Below are 23,839 nucleotides of genomic sequence, written 5' to 3'. Positions count from 1 at the left end.
AAATACAATTGGCTACAGTTTTACCCCCACACAGTTTCCGTTGATGATGAACTCCACGTTTACTGCTCGTCATATGTTTTTGTGGTCAGACATTAGAGCGCCGATCGCTTTCGAGAGGATATTGAACTGATGCGCGTGCACAGGAAGTCACGGGACACAATATTTTCACTCCATCACTTGGAAAGAAATTTGTCATAAAACCGTGATCATGCTGCTGCTGCTGCTGCCGCCGCTGCCACCGCCGCTGCTGCTGCTGCTGCTGCAGCGGTGAGGAAACCACCGGCCTGCTGTGTGTGTGTGTGTGTGTGTGTGTGTGTGTGTGTGTGTAATGTGTACATTATTCTGTGCTTCCCCACGTTTCTGTTTTGTAAACAGCGCGGCAGATAAGCGCGCGTTTGAAAGCCGAGTGTGTTGAATGATAAATGAGATACATCATGTGTGATGGACGCAGTTAAGAATCAATGAAAACACATGATTTTCGCAGTAAATGTAACTTTTGTTCAGTTGTTTATGAATTGATGTTGTTCTCATGTTGAGTTTTAGGGATAAGTGCAGTGCACATTATTTATTTATCTGTGTTTCAGAAGGTTGAGTGTTCGATTCCTGCGGCATAACTGATGCAAGGGCGGCCCAAGCCTTTATTGGGACCTAAGCTGAATTCGATTTGGGCCTCACTTCCCACCTCCTCGGAGTAATACTTTTATATCCAAAGTGAAGCACTTAGTGTGGGGATGCTGACCCTGAATGAAATAAAAAATAAACCAGTTTAATGTTTAAACTTAGAACATACTGTATATTCAAATGTAAAACCAAATAACATGATAAACTATTTAAATATCTAAAGATATCTAGATTTACACATGTCGAATGTAGGTGATTTTTTTCCATTTGGCAGAACTTGAAGATAAGAACAATTCTATTTTTGATTAGTGTACAATCGCCTGAATGTATGAATTGTTTGTGTTGTTGTTGTTGTTGTTGTTGTTGTTGTTGTTTTCTTCATTTCCACAGAATGAGCTTCAGGAGCTGGGTTAGCTCTACAGCAGGCAGCCATTTTGGACCAGTTTTCCTTCTAACTGAAGGTTCTCTGACACAGTGTGGAGGTCGTGGTGAGGTGAGGAATATTCTGCTGCAAATCCACTAATAAATCACTAATGAATGTTCATGCTAGAATTTACACACTGTACCTTTAACCAAATATTGCCTCTGGCTGCTGAAGTGTGCTAGAAACTGGGTGAATGGTCATCAAGGCTAGAAAAGCACAACATAAGCATGTAAGCATGTCCTGAAGCCGCTCTCACTGGTGATACTGTTCTACGTGCCACGGTCTGTGGTCAGGATGGAGCTGAGGACTTTTGATAAGGAAACAATTGTAATAATAATTACAGTCACGTTTCCTCTCGCTCCATCTTAATCTCATGTTGCTATAACAGTGTGTGGAGTATGTGTGAGGAAGAGGAGGGTGATGATGAGAGAGCAGTGATTTTAGTGGGAATAATTCTGACTTTGCTCGGACTGTTTACTCCACTGCGTCTTTATGGTGGTATTTTCTCCTGTGATAATTAATGTCTACACTGTGAGAGACACTGGACTAATGTATCAGACCTAATAATCATATAGTCATGTGTACATGGTGCGGCACGTGTGCATGTGCTGCGCACAGGTGAAGAGTTCAGTTGAGCCTGCGGACAGGATGGAGATCAGTGGAGATCCATGACTCGAGCACAGACTTCTTCTGCCTCAAATGTGACAACAACAACATGTTTATTCATATACTCTTTACTGGTTACTTCAATTCAATTATTGCATTTTAAATTAGCATTTATTAAATTATTATTATTATTATTATTATATTATTAAATAATCTTTAATTCATTCCAATTCTGCCACGGTTGTATGATTCTTTAATGATTCCAATGGCGCCAGCAGCAAAGTCCCAGTCATGACACTGAGAGACATTTCTTAACCTAACAACCGCAAACACGCACGCGTTTATTTGCCACGTGTCGCTGTGAATGAGCTCCTTGTGTTTGAGCTGCAGGTGATGTGATGAATACCTGTTTGTATGAGGCTGCTTATTTTCTGCATCAGGTGAAAAAAAAGGATCTTTTCTCAGAGTCGACAGACGATAATAATTAGTAATAGCAACAATAATAATAATAATAATAAGTGTTATAATTATAATTATTATTTTGTCTTCTTTCATTGCGTTTGTGAATGTTTGTGTGAATCATTCATCCATTTAAAAAATATGACAATGACGACACGAAGCAAATTTTATTTTATTTTGTAATATGAAATAGCTCAGATTACTGTTATAGACTAATTATTCCAAGGAATATATGGCGTAATCAAATTGAACTTCCATCTATATATATATATATATATACATATATATATATGTATATATATATACATATATATATACATATGTATATATATATGTATATATTAGACAAAAAAAAGTTATTCCTTACATGTGATCAACAGATGTGACTTAAGTCAATCTCACTCTTGTTTTTGGGACGTACACATACGCATACACTATAATAAAAATGGGATTGTAACTTATTCATTTAATTGACTTAAACATGAATGAATCAGTTGAATGTATTTCATCTGAAATAAAAATTACATTTCTAGTTGAAACACAACTGATCTGAACAGCGATAGCACCTAAGTTAAGCCACACTGACCAGTCTTACAGTGTATATGTCATTTATTACATTTCCTTTTTAGTGATTGCATTCATCAATTTATCGCGCGCACAGACATTACGGGGAGCAGAGGCTCACGTGAAAGGACACACTCATAATAATAAATAAATCATTTTACATCATTATTATTATTTCAATAACAACACACATGATGTTTAATAATTAATACACACTCTTAGATCCACATTGTGTGTGTGTGTGTGTGTGTGTGTGTGTACTGAAGGACCCGACATCGAATCGTTAACCTTAGTGCTCACGTGACTTTTACAGCCTTAGCTCATCAATCTCTCAGCGACTAGTGTTGGAATAAGTGTTCTAATCTGTTAGAAACTGGTGTTAAATGTGGATCAACACATATTTATTGATTTCATTTTCCACACACTCGTGCTGATGTTTGTAAGGACTACACACACATGAACGTGAATGTACAGGCATTACGACACAGTTTTAAACTGCCATATGATCACGCGAGCATAGAATGAAAGAAAATATAAAATGTAAAGAAAGAAAAAAGACAGAGGGCAAAAGTAAGGTGCACGAGCATCACCTGGGGTCTGACTGTGCACGTGCATAACAAGTGTAAACGTAGCCCAGTACATTATGTGTACAGTTTAGTCAGTCACGTGCGATTTTGTTTCCACGCGTCTCTTCCGCTCAAAGCGCTCGATTGTGCTCTCGAGGCTTATAACAGATTACAATCAGCGCGAGGAAAGAGGTCAGTCGCACTTCTGACCCTCACGTCTTCTCCTTAACCTAACACACGCGCGCGCGCGCGCGGGCACCTGCATGTTGTAGTTCCGGCGGTGCGACCTCGCCGCCGCAGTCACACGCAGGTTTGCACGTTTCCCTTGCGCCTGCACACAATTGAAGCGCCTGTCATTCTCGCTGATGTTTGAGAGAGAAGAAGCGGCGCAGGCGACGCAGGCTGCGCAGCAGAGCGGAGGTCACCACTGTTTGGTATACATGTTCTCCAAACAGGAAAATATGCAGAGATTTCATTCGCAGAAATCCGGCAATTGTCCCTGTCTCCCCCCCTCTCCCTCTCTCTCTGTCTCTCTCTCTGTCTGTCTGTCTGTCTCTCGGTCTGTCTCTCTCTTGTCAGAGCAGGGGAGACTTGGTTCTGTCCTCTCCGTGGAACCACCGTGTTATTCCTCCTCATCCACAGCTGTTTGTATTCTCAGCGCGTGAATCTCCATGGGCCAGCTGTCACGTGGCGTCTACGTGCAGTGAAGTCCTGAAGTCTATCTTAATGACGATCCCGCGAGACAATAGATGACACGCAATAATTCCCTAATAAGCCAAAATAATGACAATAGAGCGTGTTGATACACTGTCGCCCGCCCCTTTAAATAGAAGAGGGAAAAGAATCATCACCAACTCGTGACCTCTCGTTACCCTCCAGCACCAGAGGGTCACATGGTCACATGGTCTGGATGGCTCCATATCACTTTTCCTGATACCAATATTAGAATGTGTTCATTTTTGCACACAGGGAGCAGGAGCAGGAGCAGCGGGCAGCACTTGTCTTCACCAGGGGATTTGAACAGTCGACCTTTCCTCTTGCTCATGGGTTACCAAAGAATAACCTCCACAGTCTGTTCATCAGTTGTGATACAGTCATGTTAGATAAGGTTGGTTGTATGGTTGTGTGACGCTGTGTTTCCATCGTGGCACAGTTGGGTTTGGGACAGTGAGGGTGGGCAGGGTTTTGTACCAGTGCATCAAAAATCAACGACGACATCGAACGTGACACAACAAGAAATACCAGTCGCAACGGAGTTCCTTTTTTGTGTCGTCCAATCATCTGATTGTCCATTTTGGTCCTATGGTGGAAACAAGGTTTAAGTAGAAGTGCTTTTACTTCTAACACTTATTTCCGACAGGCTTTGCAGCAGGACGTGCAAAGCTGCTCTCAAAGCTGAAGTTCTTCTCATTCTCTTCTTCTTCTTCTTCTTCTTACAATAAGTTCTGCTTCTTCTGAGTGGAACAGTTTGGTTGGTGTTTCCATCACAAAATAACCAGCCGCAACCTTTCCATTTTTCAGAAACAGCTAGCTGAGTGGTTGTGTACAGAAAGTAAAGTCTGCAGATTGCAGACGTGTTGAAATCATGATTGCAGTCAGTCACTGATGGAAACACAAAGCAGCCCCCCCCCCCCCCTCCACATTTCCAACGTTGCCTGTAAGAGCCATAAATATTGAAGTATTTGGAACTTTGGAGAATCATTTTACTGGTGTGGCCCTTTTCTTAAAGACTTGTCCTCCATTGTCATCCTTCAAAGTTCCTCAAGGCGATTCCTTCACCAAGAGTTCTGTCAGTGCTCTGTCTTTGCTGAGAACCGTTCAAAGACTCTGACACTTGCTGAAATGGCTCACCTAATAAAGTTTATACCTTCTTACGCTTGGGAGATCTTCACAATATGTTTGTATCTTGTTAGAAAGACTTTTCGACAGGAAACTGGAATTTGTAAAGCAGTCTGTGTTCTATTTAAACTTAAACTGGGAACTGGGACCTGGGTGTGACATCACCCCCTGAATTCATTGTGTTCCAGTTGAGAAATCCGGGTGAAACATGGACCCATGGACCCATGGACCCATGCATATTACTGATTTACTGTGAAACAAATACTACACAAGTGCATTTCAAAAGTAGCAGTGTTTCTGTGGTGGCTGTTGGTGAAGTTCCTGCACCAAAGTCCATGAAGAAAAAGAGCATTTGTATTTTAAATGGAGCAGAGGAGCTGCTGGTCGACTGCTGTCCGCCATTCTGTGTCACTGAGGTAAAAACAAATCCAAAATAACTATATAACGTGTTTGAACTGCTGTGATGTAAAGTTTACAAACTGACTCAAGGCAAAAACAGACAAATTCAAGCAAAGACACATTCTTATGGTATCATAGATTCCAATATTTGATAAAGGATTTGAATCTTATTATTTATTTCAACAGTTTTTACTACATTTTAGAACAATCATTATTTTATCCTTTAGCCTATTATGTATCTATTGACTTATATTCTGATGTACTCATGTTTTTATGAGTATATTCGTATTTTACTCTCCAGCATTTTCTCTCATCATGCTGTTTTGTGAGTGTTTCCTCACTTCAGTTCCTCCTCTTCCTCACTTCTTGACTCCTTCCTTACCGTTGTAACACATAATACCAGCTTGTTGTTTTTCCTGCATTATGTTTTTATCCTGTGCTGCGTTGTCTCGTATGAAAAGTGCTGTATAAATAAAGTTAGTTTGATTGCTGGAGTATCAGATCAGCGAATGCTTGGACATAGAGGAGTGATGATGAACAGTGATGATGAACAGTGATGATGAACAGTGATGATGAACAGTGATGATGAACAGTGAAGTTTCATGACGTTAATCAAACTTTTCCTGGACAGTGAATGTATTTTCACAGTTGATGACAAACATGTGCATGTCACGTAAACAACACTGATTTGAAAGTTGTAAATCAAATTGAATGAGAAACCTATGATCAGTGGCTGGTGTTCCAGCTGTCTGAACACACAGTTTTTACAGCACTCATGTGATGTGGATGTGATGGAAGTGGGCAGCTTATACTATAGAGGGAAATGCGATAAAATGTTTCCGTTCTCTTGATTATGAGCTGCAAATTGCTTTGTCGGGATTCAAATGGCAGCTCCTTTTTTGTTTTTCCCATCGTGCCCCTGATGGAGTCTATTTTTAAAGCCCCCTTTTCCTTTTCCACCCCCCCTCCCCCCCCACCAAGCTAAAAACTTCCGCTGGGTTGGCAACCAGAAGCTATTAGGATAACTCCTCTCCTGTTAACACACAATTAATCAAAGATGAAACCAAACTCCCGCAGGGCTCATTAAGGCCGGGCAGCACCTGTTCTCCTGATTGTGATACTGTACAGGCCGTGTAATAAACCTCTGGGGACACGTGGGTCATAGAATCCCTGCAAACATCAGCCAACTATCTGTGAGTGAAATATAAGCTCATTCAGATGATCATGCCAACACTGAGCTCATGTTCCAAAGGATTTCCATGGACGCAGAGCGAGGTAACACACTCCTTAAATCAGAGGTTTCAAACCTGCGGCCCACTGGCCTCACGTGGCTCACAATCAGTTTCCTGTGGCCCGCCACTCAACGTCATGTTATAATGAAAACATCCTCCACTTTCCATTTCCTTATCAACACAGCTGAGGTGATAGATCCCACACAGAATACAACGCGAGAGGTTTATTATAATAACAAGACATTTGGTTATAATTATTACATGAATAATTAAGTAAACTATATATATTTATATATATATATATTACATTATATACGCTTGTCTAGTGTTTTATTTCCATTTGTCCACATGTTATCCATCCATCCATCTGCTTTATCCTCCACATCAATCAGATACAGTCTATGTCACCACATGTTCTAAATGACTAAATTCTTAATTTTCTATTTTATTTCTCTGTTTTTGTTATTCATAGGTTGATTTTATGTCCTAAATATCTTTTTATTGAGAAGTATAAGTGATGCCATATCAAGACAAACACTCACAGCTCATATTGCCCATTCGAGTTTGACACCCCGGCCTTAAATGAAACGTTCACGGCGCAGGAGTGTTTGCTGTTATTGAGCAATAATTCCTCAATAATCTGCCAGCATCTACTCTTCATGGTGGTCATGGTTATAATTACACGAGCAGACAACTTGAACATTAAATGGTGATTTAATGTTAAAGAGGATGTATTTGAAGACAGAATTAGCTGCAATACTGTACAGGCCTGCTCTATTCTACTCTCCAGTGTTGACAATAATCCCTGTGCTCATGTTTTCAGCATGCTACAAATGAAACGTGTTGAAACGCACAGAAATAATGTTAATGTTACTAAAAACATGTGATAGTTGTTTTAGTTTCAGCTCAGTCGTGTGTAGCAGAGAGATCTATGCATTTGTGTTTGCAAGTAACGTTTGGAAAGTAAAGTATCGCTTTAAAAAGGTTTATCTATAGTTTCCAATCTAGTGTGTGTGTGTGTGTGTGTGTGTGTGTGTATGCAATAAAATGAAAGCAATGTGCAATTCATCCCAAACTCGTTCAACTGTACGTGCACCAGTCACTTTACATTTAGCTTCCAGGATCTTGAACATTATGGTCCCTTCTTCCTGTTGTGTATTGCTATATTTCATATTTACATTGTTAGTGATCTGTTGTTATTGGATATCACTGCACATTTATTTAGTTTTAAATTCAAAAAAATTTTTTTAGTCAATGACTTATTTATTATCTTGTTTATGAGTGTTCAGGATTTCCCTGTGCATTAAACACATGATCACACTCAGTAACCAGATTAGATTAGATGTTGTCTGCTTATATATGTGTGCATTGTGTTGAATGGTCATTTATTTACATTGTATTTTAAATATGAAAGCGTAGGGACTGGGGCTGCAAATGAACAATTCCATAAATAGATTAAATAAAGAGATTAATGCATGAATGAATGAATGAAAATCAGAGTTTGATCACCCTGAGCAGGAATCGGGTTTGCTCTTTGCTGTGTTCAACAATGGAGAACAGTTTTGAAGAAAGATTGACACACATTACAAGTGATTATGAATGTGTCGTGCGGTGAACACAACCTACAGTGCAGGAAATACGATCTATGAATTCTCAGTATTGAAAGAGACACATATGGTTCTATAAAATACAGCATTTACTGTCCACCGGTCCTGAGTGGTGTATCAAGCCTTGGCATTCCTGTGTATTGAGATAAGATATTGCATGTGTGAAATATAAAGCATGCTACTAATGGAACATGTCAGAAATACTGTAATAATGTTGTTATACTTAGATATTGTTATAAAAGTAGAAATGTGCAACCATGGTGTAGACTGAACACAGTCAGTGGTAGAAATCATTAAAAAAATAAATCTTTTTATATTCTTTTGTACATACTTTTGGTTCTTGTGTGTGTAGTTTGTGCAGACATGGCCCTATGTTCAGGGAATGTGCTTTTGCAATCATGGAGAAACTGCCGCTCTTATTGTAAGAGATCAAATGTTCAATTGATGCATACTAGTGATGAATTGTCTTTAAAGGATAACGTTAGTAAAGTCTATTGCCTGTAATATACACATCAAAACAGGACGTTGGCCCGAGGCCTGACCGTAGTCACCGCCTCTGTGGACTTGCCAAACCCAACCCCAGGTCACATTTCACACACCACGATCCAGTTTCAGACGGATTTCTTTCAGGTCATTTCATACCTCTTGGCAAGACCTCACAATTAAGCAAATGATTATATTTTGATATCCATAATTATACGCATTCACATGAGGTACGCTTTCAAGTTCAATGTGCTTTTGATTACACGCCTATCACATGTGATGAGATTATGCACAGTGTGGCTTTGGACTGAGCTGGAGTACATTTAATTGAATAAGAGCAGCAGTAATGGAAGCATGCTGGACCCAGCACTGCTCCGCACAGGCTGCTCCCTCTGAGCTCCATGCATGTTCAGCAAATTCAGACCACGACAACGTTACCAACGCTACCAAAGTGTTGAACTCTGTCACCTTTAACCTCTGCCCACTGTGAGGTCAAGCACACAACACAGCAGATATAGCCCCTATATTAAATGATGGGGTCCATTGTTAAAGAACATATCTGTGACCAACCCGAGCTTGGTGTTCTGCTGTGGAACGTCTGCTGCACGCGGCAGTGAAAGCAAACAATGTGGAGCAGTGAGTCCGAGAGTCACAGAGTCAGAATACCATCACTCAGCTTTCATTGAAAACAGTCACACTTTTTTATCAACTCAAGTCACTGAAAGTATTTGGTTTCCCTTTGAAACTGCTTCAGTGCACAAACGCTGTGCTGCGTGGCTCTTTGCTGCCCCCGTGTGGAACTGTCGTTTTGGAGTGACAACCGGCTCAATCCTTTTTTCCAGTTCCTGCATCACCTTGTGCATCATCTCCCAAACTATCTTATATCACAATAAAGTCAAAATAAGCTAAATCAATCAGTTTTATTTATGATTTCTCACTTCAGTTGCTATTTTGTAATAGAATATACATATATGTATATATATATATATACAGTATATATATGTATATATATATATATATATATATATATATACATATATATTCATTTTAGTGACTTTGCATAAGAAGATGCAGCTAGAATGAATCAGAAATCCTTTATTTCTCTTTCATTGGTAAATTGAAATAGGCAGGTAGGTTCATACAGACTTCTGCTCTCCTGACTGTGGGGAGATTTTTGACTTCATGTGACCTCTATTTTTTTTAGCAATGAAAAAAACTCATCATCATCATGAGCCATGTAAAAAGTCTTTGTCTCTGATTATCTTCATCGGAATAAGGTCAGGACTCTGAATAAGGAATAATTAGTACATTTGTGTGGACACGTATTTTAATCACATTAAAACATCCTACTGGAGTTTTATACAATATTGGATGCAAAGTAATAAATAATCACATCATGGAACATGAACATGATGTAAATGAGAATTTGAATTATTTAAGCAGCTCATGTAAACATAATCATAAGCTCATGTAAACATCACTTTTTGTTTTTTTTGTTTTTTTAGATCAACATATAGTAACACATTTGGTCAACAGGGGGCAGCAAAGCTCATCATTTACTGCCAAACCTTTGTAAATCAAGGGGGGGGGCAGTGTTTCATCAGGTGAGTCTGGTGGTTAGTTACCAGATAAAAGGCAAGCTTCCAAATGCACCAACTCTGTACATTTCTATAAGAAAAGTAGTCAAATAATGTCTCAGAGGTTTTGTATGGTTTGTGTGAGCAGGTTCCCCGACACCATGGCCGTGCCACACAGCTGCATCGACCCCCAGTCATACAGGCAGGTAAACACCAAAGGAAAGGAGATGTGGCCATGCTCCGTCACCACCCTAACCCTAACCCGACTCTGCTCTTATAATCATCTATCTGCTATGTACGGGTATGACATCATGCATGTAAACCCTGACACTCAATGGCAGTTGATGCTTTGGTTTGGATTGATGTGATCATTTAAAAAAAATAATAATTTGATATTCAATTTTGTTAATATTTGTATATAGTCTTTATTATTTGGAGGTTTGGGACAGTTTGCTTGGATGTGAGGACTCTGCAAGAACAGCAGAGGACAGCAGGGAGTTTGGCGGCTCTGTGCAAAATGGTCCAGCACCATATCACCCCCAAAAGGCAATCAATACATAATGAAAACAATATTACGATAACTAAAACCATTACCTGAACTCAAGTTTGCCTATATTGGTGCAATGGGGGGGGGAAAACAACCTTAAAGTGAAATTTCCTTTCTTTCGCACACGCTTATTCTCATACAAAATGTGATTGCAACATTCCTTGTGTGTTTATTGTGTTATGATCCAAACTCATTGAGAATATCAAAGAGAATTCAACAACAAGGTTGGATTTTCTTTGAAATCCCATTGACATGTTGACGGTGGTCGGCAGGGGCTTTAATTTTGAAAACCTTGTGCGGAAGTTGTGTTTGTTCGTCACTGTGTCAGACTTGACGGAGGCGGCGGAGGGAGACGCGGTGGCGGCGGTGGAGCTCGTTCACCTTCTGAAACAAACAGGAAGCAGAAGGGCGCTGCTGCTGCTGCCGCCGCCGCCGCCGCTGCTGCTGCTGTTGTTTCTGCTGCTGTTTCTGCTGCTGCTGCTCTGTCACTCTGACCATTATCCGTTCAACTAACTACTGCTTCGTGAAGACACTCACTATTTAGCAGGAACTTTCACTGGCTTGTTGGTTTGCCCGGGACTTTCTTCCGCGACCTCGCACCTCGGAGTGACTGAAGGTAAGTGTCCATGTGTCCATGTGTCCGTGTGTCCATGTGTCCGTGTGTCCTGACTGTGCTCCTGGACGTGTTCACCTGTCCACTTTGTCGAACCACCACTTTTATATCGCGTTGCTGGGGCGTAGACGTCACGTAAGTGTTCCTGTGGTTGTCAGTGCTAACACATGGAAGTGTCTCCGCATTTTATTAAGCGACTAAACTTCTGTCCAAACAGTAGCGTCATCATTTACTATCGTTCATTAAGATTAAAGCTACACACGGGGGGCTGTTACAGTGTGTGTGTGTGTGTGTGTGTGTGTGAGTCACCAGTTCTGTGATTGAATTGAAATGTTCTATTTAGTGTCACATGTTGTCGCCAAGACTCTACGTAGCGCTGCGTCACCTACAGAGTCATCATTTAGTGAGAGTTGACAAACTTTTGTCGAGTTTCGAACCAACTGATGACTGTGTTCACCTGACACTGTTATACTGTTACATACACGTGATGAGCAACATGTCTCTCAAAGGTTCATCCTGGATTCAGCTCTATATACATGTATACATGTTTCATAATAATAATGATGATAATAATGATAATAATAATGAGTGTAATGACGTGCTCTCCCTCAGTGACCCTGAGGAAACACTGGTCCTCACTGCTTGACTGTAAACGTGTGTGTCTGCTCTGTTGTTGAGTAATGGACAGAGCGGAGCCACAAAAAGAGGACATGAAACCTTTTCTGGAGGCTGTTTGTCAGCTATTCTATCATAACCATAATCAAACGTGTGGTTTTATTTCTCATAGACACAGGAGTGGACAGACCATCGTTATATGTCATAACTAGAGGGGAACGAATGGTTGTTTTCCTCAACGATTCATCTGTCGATTATTTTTTTGATGAATCGTTTGGTCCATAAAATATCAGAAAACCTTAAAAATGTTGAGTGGTGTTTGTCAAACCTGGGAATGATGAGGTTCTCAAATGTCTGATGATGATGACATTTGAATGATGAGCAAAGAAATGAAGAAAAAACTCACATTTAAAAGATTAAACAATCGGAAATCTTGTTTTAATCGTAAAAAAAGCTTTGAACCGATTAATCGATTATCAAAATAGTTGTCGATTAATTTAGTAATCGATTAATAATCAATTCATCGATATCCGGTTGATCTATAGAACATTTTAGCTGATACTTATTTGTTTGGGAACATTGTGTAATTTGGAAGCCTGGCTTTCAAGGTCCAGGGTAGGGATGACCATTTGGAGCAAAAATGCTGTTCAATGGTATTATTTGTTGTATATTGTAACATTCTGAACTTAGCTAATGAAAAGTAATGCAGGGCTGAGTTAGGAAGCGAAAACCTGTCAGCAATTCAGAGATTCAACTGATGTCACATGACAGGAAAGGAAAAGAAAAGCGCTGTTATCTACAGAGACCTGTGAAAAAACCTTTGGAATAAAGTCAGCAAGGATGTTGGTCTACACCAAAGAGGCAAATGTTTTATAATCAAGCAAACAAATGAATAATACACAGCTGACGTAAACATTTATTTATGAGTAGGAAGTGTTTAGCTTTTTCCTTAACTGTTGAATGGGTCAATACACACTTGATGAATTGTTAACAACACGGTATAGAAATGCACATACAGTGCTAAACAAATGTATTCAACCACCTGTCATAAAAACAAGAAAACATACAGTAAATATTTTAGAAATCTTTCAAAAACTTGTTATTGTTATTTATTTGGCAAATAAACTGAAATCACCTTTTTAAATCAATTGTAAAAACTGCCTAGAAATTTTAAAGTGGGTTAAAGTAAATGACTATAATGTGACATCTTAATCAAGAAATAATAATAATGTGCTTTTCTATTTTGTCTGTGATTTGTAAAACAATTCATTTGAAAATTCATGGAAAACAATAATAATGATATTTTCACGTTAAAAAAAGAGCTTCTACATACTGATGCATCAACCCTTACAACAAGTGCTGTAAAAATGATTTTGATAATGACCTGTGCTGTTATTTTAGGGCAGCTGTGGCATAACCCTGGTCTAATAAAGTGCTTTTGTAAGCACTGTGTCTTTCTTTGAGAAAATGTCAGACACGTTATATTAGCAGTACATGAGTAATGTGAGCCTAATACAACGACAGGGCTGTTGATTTAAAGCTGCTCAAAGAAAGTGATGCTGCAGTCAGATACTAACATGAATGATCGTAGAGGAGCAACATTAAGTGCAACATATGACGTGTACGACTGACTGACTGTGACGCCAACACGACAAGTGCAGCAGTGTTTGTATAGTGGCAGCCATGCCAGACTCCCGTCATCAAACCCCACCAGTGGACCATTTAACCATCAACTGGCTTCATTTAAAGGCATTTTGGCTTCTTCTCCTGCTAATTAAGTTAGTGCTTTGGTTGATGGGCACCCTCTGTTGGTATGTGTAGTTACATTTCTGACTGCATTTAATCGTATAACATTTAATCATGAACATCCATAGTCCAGGTTTCTTTTGAGCAGTAGAAGCCACTTATGAAACCTTTTGTTGGGGCACTTTACTAGCGCGGTGTTGTGCTTCCGCCTTGTCTCCATTAGTCATTATGTGAAACAAATCACTTCCTGTGTGCACTGCGGTGTGTTGTGTAAAGCACGACTTGATATTTTTGTTAAAGTTACTCACTACAGCCACACACAGGGTTGTATTCTATTGTCAACCCCTAAACAAGCCTGAGGCACATGTTCCACATGGTCAGTGTGGCAACGTGTCATGTGACACTTCATGTTTGTCTTCTTTTAAATGACCATATTGCTTCAGCTGTTGTCTCTGTCATGCGTGCAGCCACGTAAAAGCACTGCCATCATGAAAATGCAAACACACTCACAATATCTGCATCGTCTTTAGCTTCGTGTTAGCCTAGCATTTCCAGTGTAATGCTGATGTTATTTCACTCAGGCAGCGGTGCTGGAAGCCCCGTCCTGGGTGGGGTCTGCACAGCAGAGGCCCCCTCAGAGGTAGAGTTAGAGAACACTGATAAGGCCAACCGACGTCACTCCACAGACATGGACCAACAATACAGCTCTTTATACCCAGCCAGATTTACGTAGTCTCAAAGCTGGCCTCTACTGAGAAACCAGGCACGCGTCTAAGCAGAACAAGTTGTACCCTTTCCTTATCATACTATTTTACTTTCCCTTTCTTTTGTTGGCTTTAAGGGGGGAATTTACAATCTTACATATCCAGCTGAAAAAGGGGCAGATTGTTATGTGGCCAAAATCCATTTTCCCTGGTCTTCACTTGCATGTCATACGTTGGTTCCTGGCACACAGTGGATGCACACAGCGCAGTTGTTGCTGACTGTGTCAAGTACCTTAGATAACCACAGGTGAAAAACAACAAACATAATTCAATTCAATTCAATTCAATTCAATTTTATTTGTATAGCGCCAAATCATAACATACATTATCTCAGGGCACTGTACATAGTGCCCTGTTCATACCATGAACTATCATATTATAAGAGTTCATACAGCCATTTCTACTGTACACACTGTTTGTGCTCAATGGCTCGTCAAGTGGAGAGTGTAGCGTTAGGAAACATCGAGGTGTAACAGCATATTAAAGCAAACACACAGTGCTATCATTAAGTATTTGGACAGTGATATTTTTTCATTATCTTGGCTGTGTTCCACCATGATGGATTTCAAATGGTCATGAAGGAAAAATGCAATGTTTTCTTTGTTTTTCTTTGTCTGTTATACATTTTCACACATTTTGGGATTGTTTTTTCTTGTTTAATGCAAAGAACAGGTTTTTGGGAAACAAACACAATCTAGCGATCCCCTGCCGAGTTCAATGTTTGGACTGTACGTCATCAACAACACTCATTCTGATTGGAAGTCGTCTTCTTTACGTTATGGTGCGTTTCTGTAGCAGCAGCAGCACAGCGCCACATACAGGCCTGGCATATATACTACAGCATTTTCCCTCCACTCTCTCGTCTCCTCACGCATTCACCTGGTGCCTCAGTCTGCACCAGGCTTATGCAACAGCCCATCACACAATAGCATGAAAGGGAGATGATACATTCTTTTTGTGTTTTTCATGCTTGTGTGTGTGTGAATGCTAACTTGCATGATCACTCTTGTCTTTTGAAGTCACACAGTCACAGTCTTCACTTCCAGTGGAAGCCACTCCCTACTGCTCCTTGTGAAATTATACATAACATGGAAATGCTATAGCTGCTGTAGAAAGGAATGAGAGTGACCTTTTTGGAGTTTTCCACTTTAATGCATAGCAAGCCAGGACCTGCTGAGGAATGCAGGGAAGACAGTGGGAGAGAGAAGAGAAGGAAAAGGAGTGAAGAGTGAGAGAAATGTCAGAGGAGGTACAGTGGTAGACATGAGCGATGCTTTTAAAAACTATTGAACTATTTTGACATTAACATAATCACATTTAAGATAGGAGTGAGCTCATGATATTTGAAATTGGTCAGATCACTGGATCAGATACAAAATCCTAACCTATACAATCCAAACATCTGTAATGTAAATACAATTCAGCAGCAGTATATAAGCTGAGTCATGTTGTGGGATGTTTATTTCTTCTTCATGGCAGAGAAATATTTGTTATTCAGTTGGCAACAGCTTGACATGGCTAGCACTGATGTGTTATTAACAGCCTCATTGTCAAAGAGATGTAAAATGACTGATATTGGTATTGGTAGGTGATATTGTATCAGACATGAAAACGTGCTTCCATTTGCTCACCTTGCAACACGTGAGAAAATCATTTCTTAACTGAGAATAGGAGTGGGTGATATGGTTTTTTATTTAAGTTGCTGTTTCAAGTCAAAAACACACATTGATAGAGCACAATATTAACCCGTCATTGTGACTGATCATTTCTACATGCAGTAGAAATGGAAAATAAAGGGAGAGTCTGTCTAAACAGTCATTGAGCAGTTCATGAAAGGCTGAGATGCCAGTATAGCACTGGGCCTGCAAAGCTAGCTCATATTTTGAAGTGTGTTTTATAACATTTTAAAACATTGCTGCCAGTAAGGACACAAGAAAAACAGAGCTGCTTTACAAAAGGCTCACCTTTTTATAAAGTCTGTGTCCATTTATCTTAAGCAAATGTTGGCCATTTTATCTCATAGTTAGAAAGCTTTTCCTGACTAGAGACTATAGTTTGTGTCCTTTTGATTTGCAAGTTTTTGACCTCTTAGGTTAAAGCGACCTTCCTTGAACAGAGGAGGTGCAATGGTGCATTTCCACCGGCTCTACTCGCCTCGCCACGGCACAGTTTAAGTAGCGTTTCCACTAGCATAGTACCTGGTACCAGGTAAACAACATCAAATGGAAAAATCACAAAGAAAAACACAATGGACTGAGCTAAACATTAAAAGCAATTTTAAAAAGGTGAGTTTTTGTCAGTGACTTGAACGTTGGAAGGTCGGTGCAGTCGTGGATCTGTTTGGGGAGTGAGTTCCAGAGGGAAGGGGCAGCAACTGAGAAGGCTCTGTCGCCCTAGGTGCGGTGCTTGGTCCTGGGAGGTGGAGTCAGGAGGTTAGCATCGGATGAGCGGAGGCTGCGGGATGGGTTGTGGCGGTGGAGCAGGTCAGTGAGGTAGGAAGGGGCCTGGTTATGGAGTGCGTTGTGGGACCGGGAGCCAGTGGAGGTTTTGGAGGACGGGGGTGATGTGGTCGTGAGTGTGGGTGTGGGTGAGCAGACGGGCAACAGAGTTCTGGATGTACTGGAGTTTATTTAAGGTTTTGGATGGTGAGCCGTACAGGATGCTGTTGCAGTAGTCGATTCTGGAGGTGATGAAGGCGTGGATGAGGGTTTCTGCAATGGAGAAAGAGAGTGATGGGCGGAGTCGGGCGATGTTTTTGAGGTGAAAAAAGGCAGTTTTGGTGATTTGTTTTTATATGGTGTTCAAAGGAGAGGTTATTGTCAAAGATTGCGACTGTGAAGGGATGGAGAGAGGGTGGAGGTGTCGACAGTGAGGGAGAAACTGTGGAGGAGGTGAAGTTGTTGATGTGAATGAACTGTTGTCTGTCGGTGAGGTAAGATTGGAGCCAGGAGGGGGCGGTGCCGGTGATGCTGAGGGAAGGTTGAAGGTGGGAGAGAAGAATGGTGTGGTTGATGGTGTCAAAAGCTGCAGTGAGGTCCAGGAGGATGAGGATGCTGAGTTGACCAGAGTCTGCGGAGAGGAGGATGTCGTTGGTGACTTTGAGGAGGGCTGTTTCAGTGCTGTGTTGTGAACGGAAGCTGGATTGGAATGGTTGAACCAGAGCTGAGGGAGGAGTTGATGATTTCTGTGATGGAGATAGCTGGTAAACAGTCCTTGATGAGGTGGGATGGGATGTGGTCCAGGACACAAGTTGACAGCTTCCCTGGTATGATGGTGATGTTAATGACCTAAGGTGCCACCAAGAGTTTAAAAACCTGGGGACTCCTGCACCATTTTCAAGACCAAACAAGACAATCAGAGATGGCAGACTTCACCCCATTCACACAGCAAGCCTCTGACGGCCTCTGTTTGTCACCGTGGGGAGAAGTGGAAACAACACATTTGAACTTACTGATGTCGGTAGCAGTGGATCACCAACTCCTCTGTGCTGTGATGTAAGTAAAGTGACAGTGTTTGTGTGGAGAGTGAGCAGTTTACAGCGCACAAAAAGACTTCATTTACCGCATCTGTTTCTTGAGCAACAGCAATGACAGTCAGTAAACAGTACGTATAAGTGTCTCATACAACCACTCCTTAAAATGCTGAGCGATTCCTTTAATCTCAAGTAAAGTCAGCAAGTTGACTAGTCTGTAATGGCCTGTTGTAAAGGACACATAAATACCTTTGTACTAACCAAACAGTCACCTGTGGTATGACACCTGTAGTTGTCATGGTGATTCAGTGTCTTTCTGCTTGTACGATAGTTTGATGTGGGAATTGTGGCAGCCTTAGATTCATAGATGGCGTTGCTGCTTCCCAAGTGACTCCAACCTCCACTCCGTAACTTGAGAGGTTGAACTTCACGTCTCAATGGCAACTCGTCTTCCAGGCACATGTTCCCTGTCTGCTGATGATGACACATGAACAGTCTGTCCCACTCACCCTCTGCTGAGAGCACGTGTTGATCCTGTTGGATCTAAAGGAGCATGTCGCCATGTCAGCCAGTGGGAAATTAATTCATTGAATTACGTGTGACGGCCTCGTCTCCGCTAGGGAGTCAAACACCCCCTTTCAGCTTCTTAGTATGAGGCAGTTTAGCATGAACCTAGTTGTTAGCATGTCAAGCTCTAGCCTTCCTAACACACATTAGATTAAAATGATTAAATTCTTCAAGTGGATGAAGCATAAAATTGGTCTCCTCGTCAGTCCAAGAAAAAGTACTGACCTGATCCTTTTAAATTTAATGCGAAGAATATGTTTACATGAGTTTTAAAAGTCCAGTTGAAGTCGGACAAATGTCATGTAAACGTACTGTGTTGTTGTTATTATGGTTATTATGGTGCGACAGTTTGGTCTCAGGTAAAGTTAGGCGATATCATGGAAAGTTCCAAAGAGTATCAATAGTTATTCGGACCAAATTCTGATAGTTAAAAATAAGTTTTGCTCCCGAGTGTAAGTTAAAGGATTTGTGTGTTTGTTTTTTTAGAACTTCGTTATGGACCAAAAAACAGCTGCCTTATCAAACAGATGAACAGTTAAAAATATTTAACAGCAGTTACAGTGAGTGTTTTGTCATAAAGTGTGTTTGCACAGTCCATAAACGTGTGTGTGTGTGTGTGTGTGTGTGTGTGTGTACCTTTGATCAGATGGACACATGTACAGTAACTGATTGACTGTGTGTAGAGGGGGAACTGTAACGAACTATTCTTCCCTAACCTTTACCAGTTAATCCCTAACCTTAATCTAACGTTTGTTGAAAGTCAGTGATGACGCAGGGTCAAATGTAGCAGGCCCTTTAAACCACACTCACTTTGGACTGTGAGTGAAATGTTTGTAGTGGTGCATTCCTCCTGCATTCCTCCTGCATTCCTCCTGCATGTTTCCAGGTCACTCACTAAATCGTCTTTACTGGAGGGGATTTTGGGAACATTCAAGAGCATAGCTGGAAGGGTTTAAATCCATTCTTACTCTTCCAGGCAGCCCTCACTTGCTTTTTCACACAAACATGCTCAGCTGACTCCAGTTATCCATCATGGTAGAAGTATTTCTCACTAGCTTTTAGCGACTTAACCTCAGGGTTTAGTGTTTGCCAGGCACGGTGAGAGAAATTGGATGGTGTTAGCAGAGGGAATGCCATCCAGGAGATTTGGATTATTATGTAATGTTCCGGGGCCTGAAAACCACCTGTTTACAAAAGGAACTTTCACTGCCCTTCAGGTGAATCCAAGGATATTCATGAGCATAGTGAAAGCAGAACATGCTGGTGTGTGTGTGTGTGTGTGCACCCCAAGGTGAATGAGAGTGGCTACTTTGCTGCTGATGAGCTCCACAGTTTTAAGATTGTGCATTCCTCTCATTCCTGTGAGAAAGGATGGGTGGAGAAGAGAGGAAGTGTGTGTGTGTGTGTGTGTGTCTGACAGAAAATTGGCCTCAATCATGTGACACCACCGTTAGCTCAGCTGTGAGGAGTTGAAACCCACCAGATTTTTCGTGGCTTAGATTTAGTGACATTGCCTTTTAAAAATGATAATTGTGACAATTACAATTCAATTATTATAAAACAGTGCATTTGTATGTAAGTTGTACTGTTAAAAAACATGTTCAAATCTGGTTTGGATCTCCTGGATCTACAGTATGCAGGGCTTGTATAATGAGTTTGCAGAGGCCATGATAGACACATATGACTTTGATTTATCACCATATACAACTGCTGCTTCATTAACCTCAACAGCGATGCTTGTGTTTCCAGCACCATCCACACACAAGTTTTCAGGAAATGTCTTCATCCACACAAGACCCCCCGAAATGACCCTCAATGCTGTAGTGCTTCATAAATGCACCGTTGAGCCTGCACATACGACATTTGCACTGTGTACAAATCTTTATTTTAAATAAAGCTTTATTCAAATAAGTATATATAACAATGTATACACACACTTAATCACCTTTATTATCCAGTCACTGACTCAAAGGACAGCATTCATTTGAATTAAGGCATCTTTCTCGGGCTGTAAAGTCCTGGTCCACTGGTCCATTTATCAGTCCATACGTTCTGGTCCATAAGTCGACTTTCTTCCGTGTTAATTTCATACAGTCTATGGTTAATTAGATTTCATCTGGTGGAATGTACCTAATGGGGGTGTTTTCAGAGCACCCCTGTTTCACAGGTAACAGCGTGTCTTTAGAGAACACCCCCCTTGTTTTCACTATTTTGGATTAGCCCAATTATTTCATGTTGAGCTACAGTCAGTCGTCCTCTAACACGTCACAGACGTCACAGTGTGGCAGCATTTTACAAAAATAGATGCTGATAAAAAAGTCTAATGCAAAGTTTGTCAGCAACAGTTTTCATATTTCATATCATATCACTAACATATCATATAAACTCGCTAACTAACTTGTCTGTGTAATGTTGCTCTGTCTGTTTTGAGTACATGATCATATCAGAATTAGCATATTTCATGTTTTAGTCTAATAATCGTTGATTGGTTTTATAACTGCAGACGCACTCGTTTGTGTCTCATCCGTGAAGCTGAGCTCCTTTGTCCAGTGTCTCTGTGTGAGGACATGAGACAAATCCTCTCTACTATACTCTACTAATATTCCTCAACAGTTCTTGTGCTGATATCACAAGTTGACATAGTATACTTTCATAAATCATGGGCTATGATATTGCGCAGATGCACGTGATGCAAAACGCCGTCAGAATTTAGAGTGGAAAGTTCAGGGCTTCAGTGGACCGAGAGTGTCTTTGGTTGATTACAGCCCTACGTATTTAATCCCTTCAGTCATTACCCCGTTACGTAAGTGTCTGGTTGGTAGTAGGTCTAGTTTCCTTCTTCCACGTGCAGCAGTCTAATCCCTTTTGTGTCGGAACAATAGATACACACAAACACTTGAAACCATCACGACTAACCACTAATATGCACACTGTGCTGCAGACTGTTATTATCCCTCCCAAACGGCTCCAGTCTCATGAAGGACCGTGTTTGCTTAAACAACAGCGGCAAAGCAACGTCACAACTTAGTCACAACTTAGTCACAACTTAGTCACAACTTAGTCACAACCTGAACACGTCTTCCCTCTGTAGACTGTGCTGTTGTTTCATACGTCAGGTTGTAACAAATATTCTTAAAGAGCCCACAACATGACTCAGCTAAAAGGCTACTGCTGGTTTGTATTTACATGTTTACACTCTGTGCCTAGTTATGCATGCAATATATAGGATTTGACATCTTTATTTGTCCCATATCCCATCTGTTAATTATCATTTTGACCTGTATGGGACCGCTAATGATGCAGAGTATCGTATGGACTCATCCCTCGTAGCTTTATCTTTTCACTGCTGTGCTCTTTTGTCATCAACCACTGTTGTGCCAAGATAATCACACATAATACACACACTGGTGTTGAGCTGCTGTTAAACTGATTCAGCAAGGCTGGCCTGTGAAGTCTGACTGGCTTGACGTGTTTTTGTCCATTTCAGTCAACACAAACGCGCTCAGATAGTTCGATGAGGACGGAAAGAGTTCTTAATAAACATAAAAGGTTTTTTGATGTTGAGCGATCCAAAGTCATGCAGAGATGTGTGAGATATCACTTTGTGGCCATGTTATGTTTTTACGATCTATGATTAAATGGATTTAAATTTCAGCCTCAGCCCAAAAACAAACTCAAACAGAGTGTTTTCATAGAGACCCAGGGCAGAGCTCATTTTGGGTCTGTCCCTCAGTCCACACTGAATCCTCTGTCTCTGCTCAAATCTCTGGTGTGGATCACGTGATGCTTTGAGCTGTTTTCAGTTGAGGAGTTGAAACACTGTCCATCTCTGGCCTCAGTGACCTGTGAGTTTCATCATTGTGCTAACATCTACGACAGCAACAGAGCCACTTTCAGTCTCACCTGTTCCTGTCAACGTATCCTTCACCCTTGCTGCAAACATGATGTCATGGTTAATGACTGACTCAAAGTTATTTTTCTGATCTTCTGTGTCACACCCTGATAAACACGATAGAGAATCTTAACCACTGGACAAAAACAGGAAGTTTACTGGCCTCAATTAGTGTGTGTGTGTGTGTGTGTGTGAGTTGTGTGTCATCAGTGTTTATTGTACTGTGTACAGCATTTATTTGCGATCACGCCCACTTAGCATCCTGCTTCCTAGCTCTCTAAACTGTAGACGTATGTCATATATATGCCTATTGTCATTTATGATAGTCCTTTATCTTAATGTTACACATCTCATAGAGTATCTTTGTTTATAATAGAAGATGTGCAACAACAACCTTAGTGTTGTCGCAGGGAAAAGCTTTGTTACATTCTAAGTGTGTTGTCCATCTGAAGATCATGAAGGTCACAGTTCAGTCACAGAGTCAGGAGTCTCACAGTCCTTCTGTCTGTCACTTGTTTTCTCAGTTCATCTCTTAGTGGTTTGATCCATAAGATGTTTCCCGTACCTCAAAGTGATGATGTTTTATATCTAAGAAGCTTAAAAACAATCAGGAAGCTTGTGTTAATGAATCAGAAAACGCTCAGAGTGATTCATCGATTGTCAAAATAGTTGCTGATTCATTTAGTAGTGAATGAATATTGTATTAATTGATAAATTATTGCATCTCTAATTCTAGTGTAACGATAAGTAATCAGTATTCCTTCCAATATATATATTTATAACATGTCCTTGTACAACACTCTTAAAATGGAGTTGATGAATCATACCCTAAATCAGATGTATTATAGACCAGATGCATCCTCTTGTTCAGGCAAATATCCGCCTCGTCAGTGATTTCTAATATTGTCTCTCTGCCATGAGGACATTGAGCCAAAGGGAAATGATCAGGTGTCAGAAAAAGGAGACGCAGAAGGAAAGGACAGTGTGGGGCAGAGGGGACATTCAGTTGTCTTATCTGTAAGGACGAGACAGCCGGGGCCTCTCTGCTGCTCATAAATCATATGTACAGTATTACATACTGTACAGTATCAACACGCATTTAAAGGTCCAGTGTGTTAACAGTTTATAATTTCTTACAATTTGTTTTCCATGAATTTATATTTATATCAGGAGCTGGGTCAGCGCTACGGTGGCCGTCAACTTGTTTTAATTATTAAAAAGAACCATTCAAAGTGATTTATCATTT

At 40.6% G+C, this 23,839-nt stretch overlaps 1 protein-coding gene across 1 annotated transcript in view; it reads left to right on the top strand.

Moving 5' to 3' along the window:
- The first annotated feature begins 11,252 nt into the window (after positions 1-11,252).
- Positions 11,253-23,839, top strand: part of pik3cb (phosphatidylinositol-4,5-bisphosphate 3-kinase, catalytic subunit beta) — a 79,779-nt gene continuing 67,192 nt past the window's right edge. The window contains exon 1 of the mRNA XM_058633852.1: positions 11,253-11,540. The gene's annotated coding sequence lies outside the window, so the exon portion shown is untranslated. The remainder of the gene's footprint in view (positions 11,541-23,839) is intronic.

Source organism: Solea solea, chromosome 7, assembly GCF_958295425.1.
Source record: "Solea solea chromosome 7, fSolSol10.1, whole genome shotgun sequence".
In the NCBI taxonomy this organism is placed as follows: Eukaryota; Metazoa; Chordata; class Actinopteri; order Pleuronectiformes; family Soleidae; genus Solea; species Solea solea.
Note: the sequence above shows the minus strand (reverse complement) of the source record. Positions and strands in the feature narration are given on the sequence as shown.